The sequence below is a fragment of the Neomonachus schauinslandi genome, chromosome 3 (genome assembly GCF_002201575.2).
Source record: "Neomonachus schauinslandi chromosome 3, ASM220157v2, whole genome shotgun sequence".
In the NCBI taxonomy this organism is placed as follows: Eukaryota; Metazoa; Chordata; class Mammalia; order Carnivora; family Phocidae; genus Neomonachus; species Neomonachus schauinslandi.
The window spans coordinates 82771233-82788464 of record NC_058405.1 but is presented as its reverse complement, the minus strand read 5'-3'; positions in this window follow the sequence as shown (position 1 = coordinate 82788464).

Here is a 17232-nt window from a genome sequence, read left to right as displayed (position 1 = left end):
TTCCTTCCTTCCTTCCTTCCTTCCTTCCTTCCTTCCTTCCTTCCTTCTTCCCTCCCTCCTCTCTCTTTTTTCTTTATTTTCTTTTTTCCTTCCTTATCTTCTGTTTGATGGTATGAAATCTGGTAGCATGATATGTCCAGCTTTGTTCTTTTTTCACAAATTGATTTGCTATTCTGGGTCTTTTCTATTTCCATGCTAATTTTAGGATTATTTGTTCTAGTTCTGTGAAAAATGCTATTAGTAATTTGGTAGTGATTGCATTTAATCTTTAAATTGCTTTGGACAATATGGACATCCTAACATGTTTATATTTTTTTCAATCCATGAGCATAGTATATCTTTCCATTTATTTGTGCCATCTTCAGTTTCTTTCATTAGTGTTTTTAGAGCATAGGTATTTACCTTCCTTGGTTAAATTTATTTCTAGGTATTTTATTTGTTTTAATGGAATTTTAAATAAGATTTTTTTTAAGTTCTCTTTGTGGTATTTTGTTATGTAGAAATACAATTGATTTCCTTATATTAATTTTGTATCCTGCAATTTTACTGAATTAATTTATTATTTCTAAATTTCTTGATGGAGAATTTAGGGTTGTCTATTTATATATCATATTATTTGAAAATAGTGAAGTTTTACTTATTTCTTATCACTTTGGGTGCCTTTTATTTATTTTTCTTGTCTGATTAGTATGTCCACAACTTCCGCTACTATTAAACACATTTTAAAACTACTACATTTTTACTCTTCCATTCACATTTTATGTGATATTTGCATCTCATTTTATGTGTTTCTTAACTAATTATTGTATATATGATGGCTTTTACCACTTTTATCTTTAACCTTCATACTAAATTAATAAGTATCTGGTCCATTGCATTTACTGTTTGCTTTTACTGGTGAGATTTGTTCTTCAATAATTTTCTTTTTTAACCTTTTCTTTTCAGCTTAAGGAAATCCCTTTAACATTTCTTGTAAGGTCAATTCAGTGGTGATTGACACCTTTATTTTTTGTTTGGGAAACTCTATGTCTCATTCAATTTTGAATGATAACTTTGCTGGGTAAAATATCATTGGTTGTAGGATTTTTCTTTTCAGCACATTGATTATGCTACTACCTTCTGGCCTGCACAGTTTCTGCTGAAAAATAAACTGATATCCTTATGGAGTTTTCACCTCACAGTTATTTTTACTCACAGATATCAGATGTCTGTCTCCCTCCATACTCTTTCACCCCAATGCCCACCCGATCTTGGGACCATTACCAGTATCCAGCCCAGGCTACTGTGGCTGTGCTTGTGCAAGAAGAAAGATTAGACCCCTGCAGCTGACCTCCATCACTGTAAGTGCATTGGGGTGAGCCCCTTCAGCTATATACCTGCATGCTACCAACCTTCACCAGCTGTGTGCATGCCCATGGTGAGATTCTGAAGCTATGGAAGTGCATGCTGAAAGCCAAGGTTCTCACAGCTGCCTGTGGGTCTGGGTCTGGTCTTATCTTCTGTCATTAGCATGCACTGATGAGCTCACTTGCAAATACCCCTTCTAACTGTGCACCTGAACATGCTCCACCTTACTTCCTTTGATGGTTTTCAAAGCTGTGCATATGCCTTTGGTGAGATCCTGCAGGCACAGAAGTACAGACTGACATTTAAAGCCCTAACAACTGCCATAATTAAAGTCCTGGAAGAAGTAGAGAGAGAGAGAGAGAGAAAAGGGGGGGGAGCAGAAGGTTTATTAAATTAAATAAATAATGGCTGAGAACTTCCCAAAGTGTTGGGGAGATTTGGAGGTACAAGTTCATGAAGCTAATTGAATGCCTTAAAAGTTCAAATTTCTTTAAGATACACAATAAAAGCAGTGAAATCTGCAGTGGGTCTGGGGTCGCTGTGTTGAACTTTGGTTCCTTCAGTAGGCATCTAAAAGGAGTAGTTCACTGGTAACTGTAGTTACTCCTACTGTGTAGCTGATACTGATAGCCTCTACTCTTTTTTGTTGTTGTTCCTAGCTATATATACATCTCAGTTTGGGGTGTTTAGGTGAGATGAAACCAAGGCAATACCTTTGTGAGGTGCCCCAAAAGGATGAGGAAACTAGTTGCTCACCCAATTCTCTTTCCTGGTGAGAGGAACTCTTTCAAATTGGGGACTCCCTCCCCATGCTGAACAATGTTGGCCTGGGGTAGGGAGTAATGCAGACAAAATAAAGTTGTTATTCCTTCTTTGTCGTGTGCAGTTATTCCCAGACATTTTGTTTGTTTCTTTCACTGTGTTGCTAAAATTTGTGACGTGGACTGATGAACATTTACAAGCTGAATGTTCATGGATAGCAGTCTAATGGTTAATCTTTCTCATGGTATGGGGGCTGTGACCTCCTATTCTGCCATTTTGGTAATGGCACATCCCATTCATCCCTAAATAGATACTTGGGCTGCTTCCACATTTTAAGTATTATGAATAATGCTTCTATGAACATGGAGGTACCAATATCTCATTGAGACCCTGTTTTCAGTTCTTTTGAATCTATGTCCATGAATGGGATTACTGGGTCATATGGTAAGTCTACTTTTAATTTTTTGAGAAACAGTCACATTGTTTTCAATAGCAGCTGTACCATTTGACATTCCCACCAACAGTGCACATGTGTTCCAATTTCTCCACATCTTCTTAACACATGTTTTTGTTACTATTTTTGTTGCTGTAATTGTTTTGTTTTCATATTAGCCATCCTAACAGTGTGAATTACCTCATTGTAATTTTGATTTGTATTTCCCTAATAATTAATGATATTGAGCATCTTTTCATGTGGTTATTGGCTATTTGTATATCTCCTTTGGAGAAATATATTTTTTAAGATCTTATTTATTTATTTATTTGAGAGAGAGAGAGAAAGCAAGGGGAACAACAGAGCAAGAGGGAGAAACAGACTTCCCTCTGAACAGGGAGCCTGATGTAGGGTTCAATCCCAGGACCCTGAGATCATGACCTGAGCTAAAGACAGATACTTAACACAGGTGCCCCCCCCTTTGGAGAAATTTCTATGCAAGTCCATGGCCATTTTTGAAGTTAGATGTTTAAAATATTTTGTTGTTGACTCTTAGGAATTCTCTATATATTCTGAATTTCATTTATTTTTCTTAGCTGGTGGCTCTGGCTAGGACTTCCAGTACTGTATTAAATAGAAATGGTGAATATGAGCATACTTCACTATTTTTAGAGGAAAAACTTTCAGTCTTTCACTATTGAGGATGATGTTGACTGTGGAGTTTTCATATATGGCTTTTAGTTTCCTTCTACTCCTAGTTTGTTGATAGTTTTTTTTTTTAAGATTTTATTTATTTATTTGACAGAGAGAAAGACAGCGAGAGAGGGAACACAAGAAGGGGGAGTGGAAGAGGGAGAAGCAGGCCTCCCGCTGAGCAGAGAGCTTGATGTGAGGTTCAATCCCAAGACCCTGGGATCATGACCTGAGCCGAAGGCAGATGCTCAACGACTAAGCCACCCAGGCACCTCCGATAGTTTTTATCATAAAAAGGTGTTGAATTTTATTAAAGGTTTTTTCTGCATCAATTGAGATGATCATGTGTTTTTTTATTTTATTTTATTATGTTATGTTAATCACCATACATTACATCATTAGTTTTTGATGTAGTGTTCCATGATTCATTGTTTGCGTATAACACCCAGTGCTCCATTCAATACGTGGCCTCTTTAATACCCATCACCAGGCTCATGTGTTTTTAAATCTCATTTTGTTTATGTGGTGTTTAACATTGATCAATTTTCCTACATTGTGCCATCCCTGAATTGCAGAAATTAATCCCACTTGCTTAAGGTTTATAATCATTTTAATATGCTACTGAATTCAGTTTTTTTGTTGTTGTTGAGGACTTGCGAGTTAATGTTTATAAGGGGTATTGGTCTCTAGTTTCCTGTTGTGTCTTTTTTGGCTTTGATATCAGTGTAATACTGGTCTTTGAATGAGTCAGATAGTGTTCTCTCCTCTAGTTTTTTAATTGTGTCCCTAAACATAAATTAATAATTTAATAATTAATAATTAATAATTAATAATTTATAAAATGCATTGATCTCTTAAATCAAGTAGAAAAAATGTTCTAAAGCAATGTTCTAAAGTAGTTCTAAAGCAAAGTTACAATAATACTAGCTTTTAAATTTATATATATATTATAAAAATGTTTTTATTTTTAAAATTTTATTTATTTCTTTATATTTAATGTATTTTTAATGAGTTATACACAGGGATAATCCCATGATCTGCTACACATATGTTTACAAACACTTATATTTTAATGAAAGAAGATATTACTTAAAAGATGGATCATATAGTATCATTTCAATGAGTTAAGCATATGGCAATTTCCATATGCTTCTACATGTAAGTTTACAAACACATATCTTTTTCAAAATTTGTTTTTATTTTAATTCCAGTTAGTTAACATACAGTGTTATATTAGTTTCAGGTGTACATCATAGTGATTCAACAATTCCATACATCACTCAGTGCTCATCACAAGTGCACTCTTTAATCCCCATCACCTATTTCACCCATCCCTCCACTCACCTTCCCTCTAGTAACCATCAGATTGTTCTCTATAATTAAGAATCTGTTTCTTGCCTTGACTCTCTCTCTCTCTAATTTTTCCCCTTTGCTTTGTTGTTTTGTTTATTAAATTCCTTATATGAGTGAAATAATATGGTATTTATCTTTCTCTGTCTGACATTTCTCTTAGCATTATACTCTGTAGCTCCATCATCTTTGCAAATGGCAAGATTTCATTCTTTTTTTATGATGGAGTAATATCCCATTGTCTGTATATACCACATCTTCTTTATCTATTCATCAATTGATGGACACTTGGATTGCTTCTAGATGTTGGGTATTGTAAATAATGTTGCTAAAACACAGGGGTGAATATATCCCTTTGAATCAGTGTTTTTTGTATTCTTTGGGTAAATACCCATAAAATAATATATTTTTTAATGTATTAGTCTCTTAAGTCATGTGGGAAGGATGAGTTCTGTCCTACCAGTTTTATAACTCTGCAAAGGGTCACTTCCTGTATCTGTCCAATTTTTTAGTCATTTAGGGTGGAGTATAACTCTGCTATTTATATTTTCTTTTTTTAAAAGATTTTATTTATTTATTTGACAGAGAGAGAGAGGGGGAGGGAGGGAGTGAGTGAGGGAGGGAGAAGCAGGGAGCCCAATGTGGGGCTTGGTCCCAGGCCCCTGGTATCATGACCTGAGCCAAAGGCAGACACTTAACCAAGTGAGCCACCCAGGTGCCTCATTTATATTTTTCATGGTTTGATTGCCTCTTGATCTTAAAGAGTAGGGCACAATGGAAAGCCATGGACCCCTTGATTAGAGATTACACAGTCAATGCATAAGATCTTTTGGGTCAATTACATTGGGACTGAGAAAAAAGGAAGGAATAGAGAGGCATCTTATTTCAAACCAAATTCTTGGGAAAATGAGCAGGTGATGAGGTAAAAGGGATGATCTCCCTTTTATAGCTCCCTTCACCATTCTTGAGAAGAGGCCAAGATCTTAAAAGACCAGTACAAAGACTTTTTTTTCTGTTTATTTTTCATCAGCTCAGCTCAAGATTGAGTATTCAGCTAGTCCCCAGTAAGGAGTTATGGATGCTCTTCTGGAGCACCTCCATTGCATCTAAGGTAAAAATGATCTCATTTCATACCTGTAATCACGTATAGAGAGTATGCCATGAGGCTCCTTCTCTCAATATGACTGATGCATTCTAGTGGGCTCATTAGGCAGAAAACACAGGTCAACCAGGACTTTTCCTGAGTAGGTAAAGTAACACATTGACATTATTGGGGAATTCCCAAATGTGCTCCACTCTCTTCCTTTTTCTCTACTATCTTCAACCCCTCTCTTCCTTCCTCTTTTTCTTAATTGTTTTCTTCACATTTCCTTTCTCCTTTGCCCCCAACTGGTTCAATCAATTGCTCTTAATATAGTATGCTCTGTTCTGGACTATGCTAAGCAATGCAAGAGAGAGAACATAGATTACAATAATATTTTATTTAACACTAGACACTGCAAAATACTATACATTATCTCACTGAACTTCTCACAAGTAGAGTGAGTAGTTCTATTCACTTTAATAGATCAGACTTAGAGGCATGAGCTGTTCTTTATGGTAGTTTATAAAACTGGTTGATGACCAAGCCATTAACTAAAGTCATGTCTTTTAGTTAAGAATTTGATGCTTATTCAACTATATTCAATAACCATCCATTATAATAATTTTATTATATTGGTCAAATTTGGTATATTTTTTACATATTAAAGTTTATAAAATGCCTTAACATGTTCTCAAAGTTGTTTCTATTTCAGTTGTATTGTTTTAATTAACATTGTTCAATTATCATCAGGTCACCCTAACAATGTATCTCAGTACTCTTATCTTCAGCTTTGGGCATGTGCACACATGTACACACATTATCCTCCCAAATAATAAAGTATTCCCAGGTCTGTGTACTAAAAGGGGCTAGAAACAATAACACCACAGTAACAGTGAATAGCCTGAGCAGCATTAGCAGCCAGCTTGGTTTCTAAACACCATGGCCTATTAAGAGAAATCAGAGCTGTAGGATGAAATGGCTCATTAAACATATGGGGCATGGAGAGTTTGAGACCCTGTGTAAGAAAGCAAAGAAATATTCAGAGACCAATGGGTACATGCCAAAAAGACAAAGGAACCAGATTGAAGGGGCTCCAACTTTCCAAACTTGACTCAATTTGAAAATTAATTTACAAAAAAAAAAAAACTATAAAAAGATTATAACATATTGATTGAGTAAAAAAACTCCAATTTAATCTATAATAATATACTTAAACCAACTAACCAACAAACAAATAAGTAAAATAAACTGCCACCATTGCTAATGGTTGTTACACTATTTGCTCTTAAAATTATTAGTTAAAAAAAGAAAATAAGCATTTATGTGGCCATTTTTTTAAGGAACTATAGTTTACTCTCAGCTAATGTGATGAAGTTTTTCTTTGCATAAACATGCTGGCTAATATATATGAAATGATAAAATTTTAAAGTTACCAGTTTTAACATCAAGCTCGGATCATCAATAGATGCTAAAACCATTTGGTGAGGAGAATTATTCTGAGATGATGGTCATATAAGGAGCACTAGGAATTTGTCTCTCCCATCTAGACAAACAATTGCACCAGCAGTATCTTTCTGATGTAAGAATTTTCAAACTCTGGAATCTGTTGAAAGCTTGCAACTTCCAGAGGAAGTCTTGGATGATATGTTTTAGTTAATTTAGGTCAATTACAGCTCTTAGTAGAAGCTGCCCATCCTCCCCTTCAAGCCCCATGGCAAGCTACTATGCATATGTTCTTGTAATAGCCTGTTTACAGCTTGCAAGAGATCAGATGGGTGAAAAATACCCTGTCTTCCAAATATCAGGGATCAGTGCTCTGATCACTGATTGCTTCCTTTGATCATAGAACTGCAGACAAAATGATAAGAAGCAATTGTTTTACAACTCCCCCCATTGTTGCAGGCTGAAATGACTTCTGGGGATTTAAAGGGCTAGTGGCCTTTTTCCCCCTTATCTTATTTTTTTTTTTCCTTCCTTTGGTTACCAGCCATTAAAGACTAGAGCATTCAAAAGTAACTGCATATATGGGGAAAATTAGAAAATGACCACAAATGCTTAGGGAATGCCATGAGCTCAGAAGAGATCTGACATGTTTAGTTTACATCTCAGACTGATTCTCAGCACAGAGACAGCTAACAACAATACAAAAATAAATAAATAAAAATAGTAACAAACATAGACCCTGGGGGAGACAGATGATTTGATTTCCAGAGTTACCACATTATTAGGTTCAAATGTCCAGTGTTCAACAAAAGAAATAACAAGGTATACCAAAAAATAGGAAAAATATAGTCCATTCAAAGGGAAAAAAGCATAAACTCCCTGGGAAGGACCTGATGGAACTCTCTTAGATAATCTATCTTAAAGGTACTCAAATAACTAAAGAAATTTGTGGAGAAAGTCAAGAAATTATGTGCAAAAAAAATGGAAATGTTAATTAAGAGATAGAAAGCCTGAAAATGAACCAAAAAGAAATGCTGGAGTTTAAGAGTACAATAACTGAAAATAAAGATTTACTAGAAGATTTTGAAGGCAGATGTAAATATGTAGAAGAAAGAATCATGGAAGAACCAATGAAAATAGAATAGTGGAAATTATCAAGTCTGTGGAGTAGAAAGAGAAAGACTGAATAAATTTGAACAGAGTCCAAGAGACATCAACAAGAGACCACCATGTGCATTGTGGGAGCCTCAGAAGGGAGAACAGAGAGAAAAAGGAGTAGAGAATATTTAAAGAAATAATGGCTTGAAAACTTCTCAAATTTGATGAAATACATGAACATAAACCCCCAAGAAGCCAAACTAACTCCAAGTTAGATGAAATTAGAAGCTTATACAAAGACAAATTATAATCAAACTTTCAAGAGCCAAAGACAGAGAGAATCTTGAAAACAGCAAGAGAGAAATAACTTGTTACTTACACGGGAATCTCAATAAAAAAATTATCAGATTCATCACCAGAAATTTTGGAAAGCAGAAAGTAGTTAGCCAATATATTTAAAGTGCTAAAAGAAAAAAAAAATCAATCAAGAATCATATCATCAGCAAAATTATCCTTCAAAATTGAGGGAAAAATTAAGACATTCTCAGATAAACAAAAGCTGAGGGAGTTAATTATGACTAGAACTACTCCACGAGAAATGCTCAAAGGTCTTGGGTGGTGAAATTAGAGGCAGTAACTCAAGCTATATGAAGAAATAAATATCTCAATAAAGATAAAAACATGGACAATTATAAAAACTACTATTATTGTAACAAGGGTTTTTAATTCTATTTTTTATTTTCTACATAATTTAAAAAACTAATACATTAAAAAAACAATGATTGGTCTAAATTCTATTATTGCACTTTGGTTCATAGGTCCACATTTATGTTTCCACATAATTTTAGAGACTAATGCTTTTAAAAGAATTATTATCTTATATGTTTGATCACACAATGTATATAGATGTAATTTTGTAACGTCATCAATCGTAGAAGTGAAGATAGAGCTGTAAAGAGGCAGACTTCTTTGTATGCTATTGAAGTTAAGCTAGTATAAATTCAAGTTAGAGTATTATAACTTTAAGGTGTTAAATGTAATCTCTATGGTAACCACAAAGAAAATAGCTATAGAACATACACAAAAGAAAATGAGAAAATAATCTAAATGATTCACTTCAAAAATCAACTAAATACAAAAGAAGACAGTAATGCAGGAAATGAGTGATAAAAAAAAAAGCCATAAGACATATAGAAAACAAATAAAAAATAACAGAAGTAATCACTTTAACTTTAAATGGATTAAACCCTCCAAAGACAGAAAATGTCAAAATGGGTAAAAAATGACTCAACTATATGCAGTTTATGATACTCACTGTGTATCTGAAGACACAAGTAGATTTGAAGTGAAAGGATGGAAAAGGATATTGTATGCAAATAGTAAGCAGCAGAAAACAGGAGTGGCTGTACTAATATTAGACAAAATAAGCTTTAAATTTTAAAAGTTTATAGGAGACAAAAAGGACATATTTTAATAAATGTTTCAATAAAGAAAAAAGATTTGTAATTATAAACATCTACACACCTAATAACATATCATCAAAACCTATGAAGCAATACTGATAGGATCAAAGGGTGAAATAGGCACTCCTACAATAATAGAAATTTCAACACTTCATTCTCAATAATGAATAGAACAATCAGAGGATAAGAAAAAAATGTGGGCTTAATTAACACAATAAACCAACTAGATCTAACAGACATATACAGAACATTCTACTCTAGAACAACATCCTTCTCAAATGCACATGGGACATTTTCCAGGATAGATGATATGTTAGGCCACAATTAAGAATCAATATTTTTACAAAGATATATATTATACAAAGTATCTTCTCCTGCCATATGGGATGAGGTTAGAGATCAAAGCCATTAAAAGAAATAAAAGTAGAAGATTCACAAATCTATAGAAATTAAACAGCAAACTCTTAACCAATGGATCAAAGAAGAAATTAGAAGGAAAACTACAAAGAAGAAATGACAAGGGATATTTAAAAATACTGAGAGATGAACAAAAACAAAATTTACTGGACACAGCAAAAGCAGTGCAAAGGTGGATATTTATAGCTACAAACACATACATTAAAAAACAAGAAATATTCAATCAAACTCAAAGAACTAGAAAAAGAAGAACAAACTAAATGCAAAGTTAGCAGAAGATAGGAAATAGTAAAGATTGGAAAAGAGAAATTAAATAAATAGAAAAATCATAGAGAAAATCAATGAAGCTAAAAGTTGATTCTTTGAAAAGACCAACAAAATTGACAAACCTCCAGCTAGATGAATTTAGAAGAAAGAAGACTCAAACTACTAAAATAGGAAATTAAAGAGTGAAAATCACTATCTATTCTACAGAAACAAAAAGAATTATAAAAATAATATGAATATTTTTACACCAATATATTGGATAACATAGATAAAATGAAAAAAAAAATTCCCAGAAACATAAGCCTATGAAGATTAAATCACAGAGTCAGTTATCAAAAATCTCCTGGTGTGCTTGGGCGGTTCAATCAGTTAAGCAGCTGCTTTGACTCAAGTCATGATCCCCAGGTCCTGAGATTGAGCCCCGCATCAGGCTCCCTGCTCAGTGGGGAACTTACTTCTCCCTCTCCCTCTGCCTTCTGCTCCCCCTACTTAGTGCTCTCTCTCTCTGTCAAATAAATAAATAAAAATCTTAAAAAAAAATTCCCAACAAAGAAAATCACTGGACCTGATGGTTTCACTAGTGAATTCTTCCAAACATTTAAAGAATAACCAATATCAATATTTATTACACTTTAAAAAAAATTGAAGAGGAGTTTACACTTCCTAACTCATTCTATTAGACTAGTATTACTCTTCCATTAAAGCCAGACAAAAGACACTAGGTGAAACAAAAACTACAGACCAACTATGGTCAGTATAGTATTGGAAGTTGAAACCACTGCAAAGAGGCAAGAAAATAAATGAAAGACATCCAAATTGGAATGGAAAAAGTAAAATGATTTCTGTTTGCACATGATTTATATATGTAAAACCCTAAATATTCCACATAGCAACAATTAGAAATAATAAATTATTCAGCAAGTAGCAAGACACAAAGTCAGCACGTAAAAGTCAGTTAATTTCTATACCTATCAATATACAATCTGAAAAGAAAGTTAAGAAAAAAATTCATTTATAATAGCATCAGAAAGAATAAAATACTTGGCATTTAATTAACCAAGGTGGTGAAAGACTTGTACAATGAAAATTATGAAACATTGTTGAAAGAAATTAAAGAAGACATAAAGAAAAAGGAAATACATAAATATATCCCATGTTCACAGATTGGAAGACTTAATATTGTTAAGATATCAATACTACCCAAAGAGATCTACAGATTCAATATAGTCCATATCAAAATTCTAAAAGCTTTTTTTTGCAGAAACAGAAAAACCTATTCTAAAATTCATATGGAATTTCAAAGGATTTCAAATAGTCAAAAAAATCTTGAAAAAAAAAAGAAAAGCAAACCTGGAGAATTCACACTTCCTTACTTCAAAACTTACTACAAAGCTAAAGTAATAATAGTGTGGTACTGGCATAATGAAAGACATATAGATGATGGAATAGAATAGAGTGTGCAGAAATAAACCTTTGTATAATAGTCAAGTGATTTAGGCACAGGCACAAAAGATAAAGTAAAAAATGGACTTTGAATTAATAAAGCTGTGCATCAAAAAAACCCTATCAACAGAGTAAAGAGGTGATGTACAGAATGGGAGAAAATATTTGCAAATCATATACCTGATAAAGGATTAAAATTCAGAATATATAGAGAACTCCTAAAACTTAAAAACAGCAAAAATGTTAGCAACCCAATTAAAAAAAATGGGCAAAACTTTTGTAGACATTTCTCCAAAGAAGATACACAAGTGGCCAATAACCAATGAAAATATGGTCAACATCATTAATCATAAGAAAAATGCAAATCAAAACTACAGTGAGGTACTACATCATGCTTGTTAGGATGGCTAACATAAAATAAGAATAAATAAATAACAAGTGTTAGTAAGGATTTGGAGAAACTGGAACCAATGTGCACTGTTGGTGAGCATGTAAAATGGTACAGCTGCTGTGGAAAACATTATGACAGTTGCTCAAAAAACTAAAAATAGAAGTACCATGTGACTCAGTAATTCCACTCACTGATATATATGCAAAAGAGTTGAAAACAGGGTTTAACAGAGATATTTGTACATCTATGCCTATGGCAGCATTATTCACAATAATTAAAACATGAATGCATCTCAGAAGATCACTAATGGATGAATAGATAAGCAGAATATTGTGTATACATACAATGGTTTTATTAAAAAGAGGAGACCCTGAATAAAAACAGAATGAGATAATTATTGCAGATTAAATGAGATTAGAAACACAAAAGATTATGCACAAAACTTGACTGGAACCTGGTTTGAAAGTAAACTACTATAAAAAGTTGTATTTGGAAAACTGAAGAAATTCGAAAAAAGTAAGTTTTAGCTCATAGTAGATAATGATTATTTTTTAAGGTATGATAGTAGTATTTGGCTATATAAGAGAATGCCTTTATTTTCAGGAAATGCCTAGTGAAATATTTAGGGAGGAAGTGCCATGATATCTTTAACTGAGACACACATGTGCACACACACACACACACATACACAAACATCACCATCACATGTGAGCCCTTGAACATTCTAGATCCACACTGGCTGGATTATTTCCAGATTTCTATATACCATACTTTTAGGATCTAACCCTTTGTACACAGTCCTCTATGTATATGAAATGCCAAAGGTGGCCCAATCCTTCTGGAAGATGTTCAATTATCTTTGAAGACACTGGCAAATCGTCTCCTGTGATGTTAGTCCTGCTTTCCCTGGTGGATGCTGGTTGTACCTTCCTCTGTGAACCTAACATTCAGTAAACATATTTCTGTTGTAAGATTTACCTCACTTGAAAATTTTCCTACCAGTCAACTCCTGCAAAATAAGGGCCATGTCCTATCTACCTTTTTTTTTAAATATTGTATTTATTTGTCAGAGAGAGAGAGCACAAGTAGGGGGAATGGCTGGCAGAGGGAGAAGCAGACTCCCCAGTGAACAAGGACCCTGATGTGGGACCCTGGGATCATGACCTGAGCCTAACGCAGCCACTCAACCAGCTGAGCCACCCACGTGTCCCTGTCTCATCTACCTTTATAGTCTCTCTCCTTGCAGAGTTCTCACTCAACCCACAGTATATGTATGGTAATTGTAAAATAGTAAAATAAATCAGTAAGTTAATAAATTTCATAATTAGAGTTCTGAATGTTCCATGACTTACCAATAGTAGTGTAGCAGGTTGATAGTAAACCTCAAACTCTGGGCTCCTAACAATTGTAGCCATACAAAAAATGTGTTCAACACATGTTTTCATCTTCCAGACACAGGCTTTTTCATTTCCCAGCATCACTGTAATTATGCTAGAATTATCTGACTAAAGTGATATAAGCCCCTTCTAGGTCTAGTTCTTAAAACATCTTCCAGGATCCTCAGCTCTTTATGTTCTTACTGCAGTGGTCTTGTAGGCCATGTTTCACGTGGAATAGTTTCAAGATAGAGGACATCCCATATAAGACTGGCTTGAATGAGATATAAACCTTTATACAATTAAGCCACTGAGACTTGGGGACTGGTGTGTTACTGTAGCATTGTATATTTTATCCTGATTACTAACTACCCTGTAGGGTTCCTTTTAGTGCAGTCATTAGCAGACATTATTGAACACTATCTGCCAAAATGAGGAAGTGCAAATAGCTTCCTGTCTGGATAGCTACAGGATGGGTGAGTTCAGGAAAAAGAAAATGGTATAGACAAGACAATGGTATTTCATTAGGATTGGACAGAGATATAGAAAGTGGAAGTTGGAAGTTGCTAAAAACAAATTTTGTGGTCATGGTAATTGGTCTTATACTCAGCTTCCTTCCTTCTCATTCTCCTTCCCATTTAATCCATTTGGTGTACTGAATATTTTCTTGTAATAAATGTGGAGTGTTCTAGGCATAACACACAAGATCAGGGTACTGAGAGAGAGAGAGAAAGAGAGAGAGAGAGTTGTTCCTGCAGGACTTTTTAGATGACAAAGAGCAGTATTTGCCAGAAAGCTCAGTGACTCCTTACCATTTTCCATGTGCCCAATCAAAGGATTGAGCTAACACAAAGTGAAACATTTAAAGGAAAAGAAGGTATTATAAGTTAACTCACATGATTTGTTGAAGGAAGTGAAAATACCCTTTCTATTAAGCAAAATAAAATGTTTTATATGAAAGAAAATCTAAATGGAGCTAGAATTCCCACTCCCAGCCCATGTAATGATTCATATGCAGTTACCATAAAAATTAAATATTTAGAAATTAACAAAAATTAAGTAAATGGTTGGTGGATGTTAAGAACCAGGTATCTCACTGCTGAATGAGAAATTACAAATAAAGAGAGGAGGCTAGAAAGACTCATATGATTAGAGTTGAAGACAATATGAACTCACGTTCAGCTTAATATAGATACAGATGGTTACATAGATAAATATGTATAGATATATGCATATACACAGGTTAGTATATGCACATGCATTTTCTGGCTCTCTCGGCTAAAGGAGACTAGAAGAAATCACATACCAGTAGCAGAGAGCACACCTTGTGCTCAAATCTTGTTTTTTAATACCATTTACCAATAAAAGAAACCAGATTTTCCAATCTATGTTCCTTTTATTTGCTGTTTTTGCTTTATTCCACTAGCTAGGTGTTACATACTAAATGTTTGTGTACTCCCACCAAATTCAGCCCTGACCCCCAGTGTGGCTTTGTTTCTAAATGGAGCCCTTGTGGAAATAACTAAGGCTACACAATTAAGGTTCATTGGAGCCTTAATCCAATAGAATTATGTATTCTTACAAGAACAGACACCAAAGAGCTTGCTAGTTCTCTCCTCTGCCATGTGATTACACAGTGAGAAGCTTGCATCTGTAAGCCAGGAAGAGGGCTCTCACCAGAACTTGACTATAGGGTGCTCTGATCTTGGACTTCCAGCCTCCAGAACTGTGAAAATAAATAAATGTCTACTGGGTTTTTTTTTTTTTAAGATTTTATTTATTTATTAGAGAGAGAGAGAGAGAGAGTGAACAAGCAGGGTGAGCTGCAGAGGGAGAGAGAGAAGCAGGCTCCCTGCTGAGCAGGCAGCCCGAAGCAAGGCTTGATCCCAGGACCCTGAGATCATGACCTGAGGGGAAGGCAGATGCTTAGTTAACTGAGCCACCCAGGCACCCCTAAATGTCTATTGTTTAAGCCACACTGTCTGTGGTGTTTTTTATGGTCTGTTTTTTTTTTAGCCCATAAACTAATATGCAAAGATTTTTAGTATGATGTTGAGTAGAAGTAGCAAGAGTTTATGAAGATATCCCTATTTTGCTCATGATCTTAGTGGGAAAGCTTCCATTTTCTTACCAATAAATATGAGGTTAATTCTAGGGGTTTTTGTTAGTTTTTTGGGGGGGCTGTTTTTTGGGTCTTTTTTTGTAGGCATTCCTAATCAAATTGACAAAGTTCCCTTCTATTCCTAATTTATTGAAAGTGTGTATCATGGTTTTTGGCTTGTGTCAAATGTCTTTCTGCATTAATTGATCTGTTCATGTGATTTTTATTCTCCAGTCTGTTGATGAGGTGGAATAAGTTGATTTTTCAAATATTGAAATATCCTTGCATACCTCAGATAGATCCCACTTACTCATGGTGTATATTTATTTTTATACTTTTCTTGATATGGTTAGCTAAAATTTGTAAGGAATTTTGTCCAACTTTGGTTGAGGATGTATGTTCATAAGAGATACTGGTCTGTTCTTTCCTTTCTTGAAATGTCTTTATCTTGTCTTGGTATTAGGGTAATATTGGCCTCACCAAATGAGTTAGAGGATATTCTTTCCACTTATATTTTGTGAAAGACGTTGGGTAAAACTGGAGTTAATTCTTCCTTAAATATTTGATAGAATTCAACAGTGAAAACATCTGGGCCTAGTACTTGCATTTTGGAAATTTTATCAGCTATTGATGAAATTTCTTTAATAGAGATAGGTCTTTACCAGTTACCTATTTCTCCCAGAATGATTTTAAGTAACTGGTATATTTAGTCTAATTTATCAAATTTGTGGTTGTAGTGCTTTTTGTAGTTTTCCTTCATTAATGTTTTACCTTTCATGAGATGAGTAGTGGTGATCTCTCATTCATTTTTAATATTGATAATTTACATCTAACTGATAATTTTTTTGGTTAGCCTGATTATTAGTTAATTAAGTTTATTGATCTCAAAGAACCAGCTTTTGACTTCATTAATTTTCCCTATTGTTTTCATGTTTCCAAATTCATTGATTTATACTTTAATTTTTTTCTATTCTCCTTTTGCCATGTGCATAAATTTCTCTAATTTCCTAAGATAAAAGCTTATATTATTGATATTCAACCTTTCTTCTTTTATAATATATGCATTCAATGCTATAATTTCCATATAAGCACTGCACTTGTTTCAATACTACAAATTTTGATAAATTGTATTTTCATTTTCATTTAGTTCACAATACATTTTAAATTTCTCTTGAGACTTCTTCTCCCTTCCATGTGTTAAATTATAATGCAGTGTTTAATTTCCAGATATTTAGGGATGTCCCAGCTATCTTTTTGTTGCTGATTTCAATTTAATTCCATTGTAATGTCAGAACATATTTTGTATTACTTGCATCCTTTAAAATTTCTGAAGGTGCATTTTAGGCAACTGTGGTCTGTCTTGGTGGGTATTTCATGTGAGCTTGAGAAGAATGTGTAGTCAGCTGCTGGATGGATTTTTCTATAAATGCCATTAGATTGAGTTAATTGATACTGCCTTTTAGGTCAACTATTTCCCCACTGATTTTCTCCCTGTTGGATCTATCAATTACTGAGAGGTGTGTTGAGGTCTCCAAGTGTAATAGGAGATTTTTCTATTTCACCC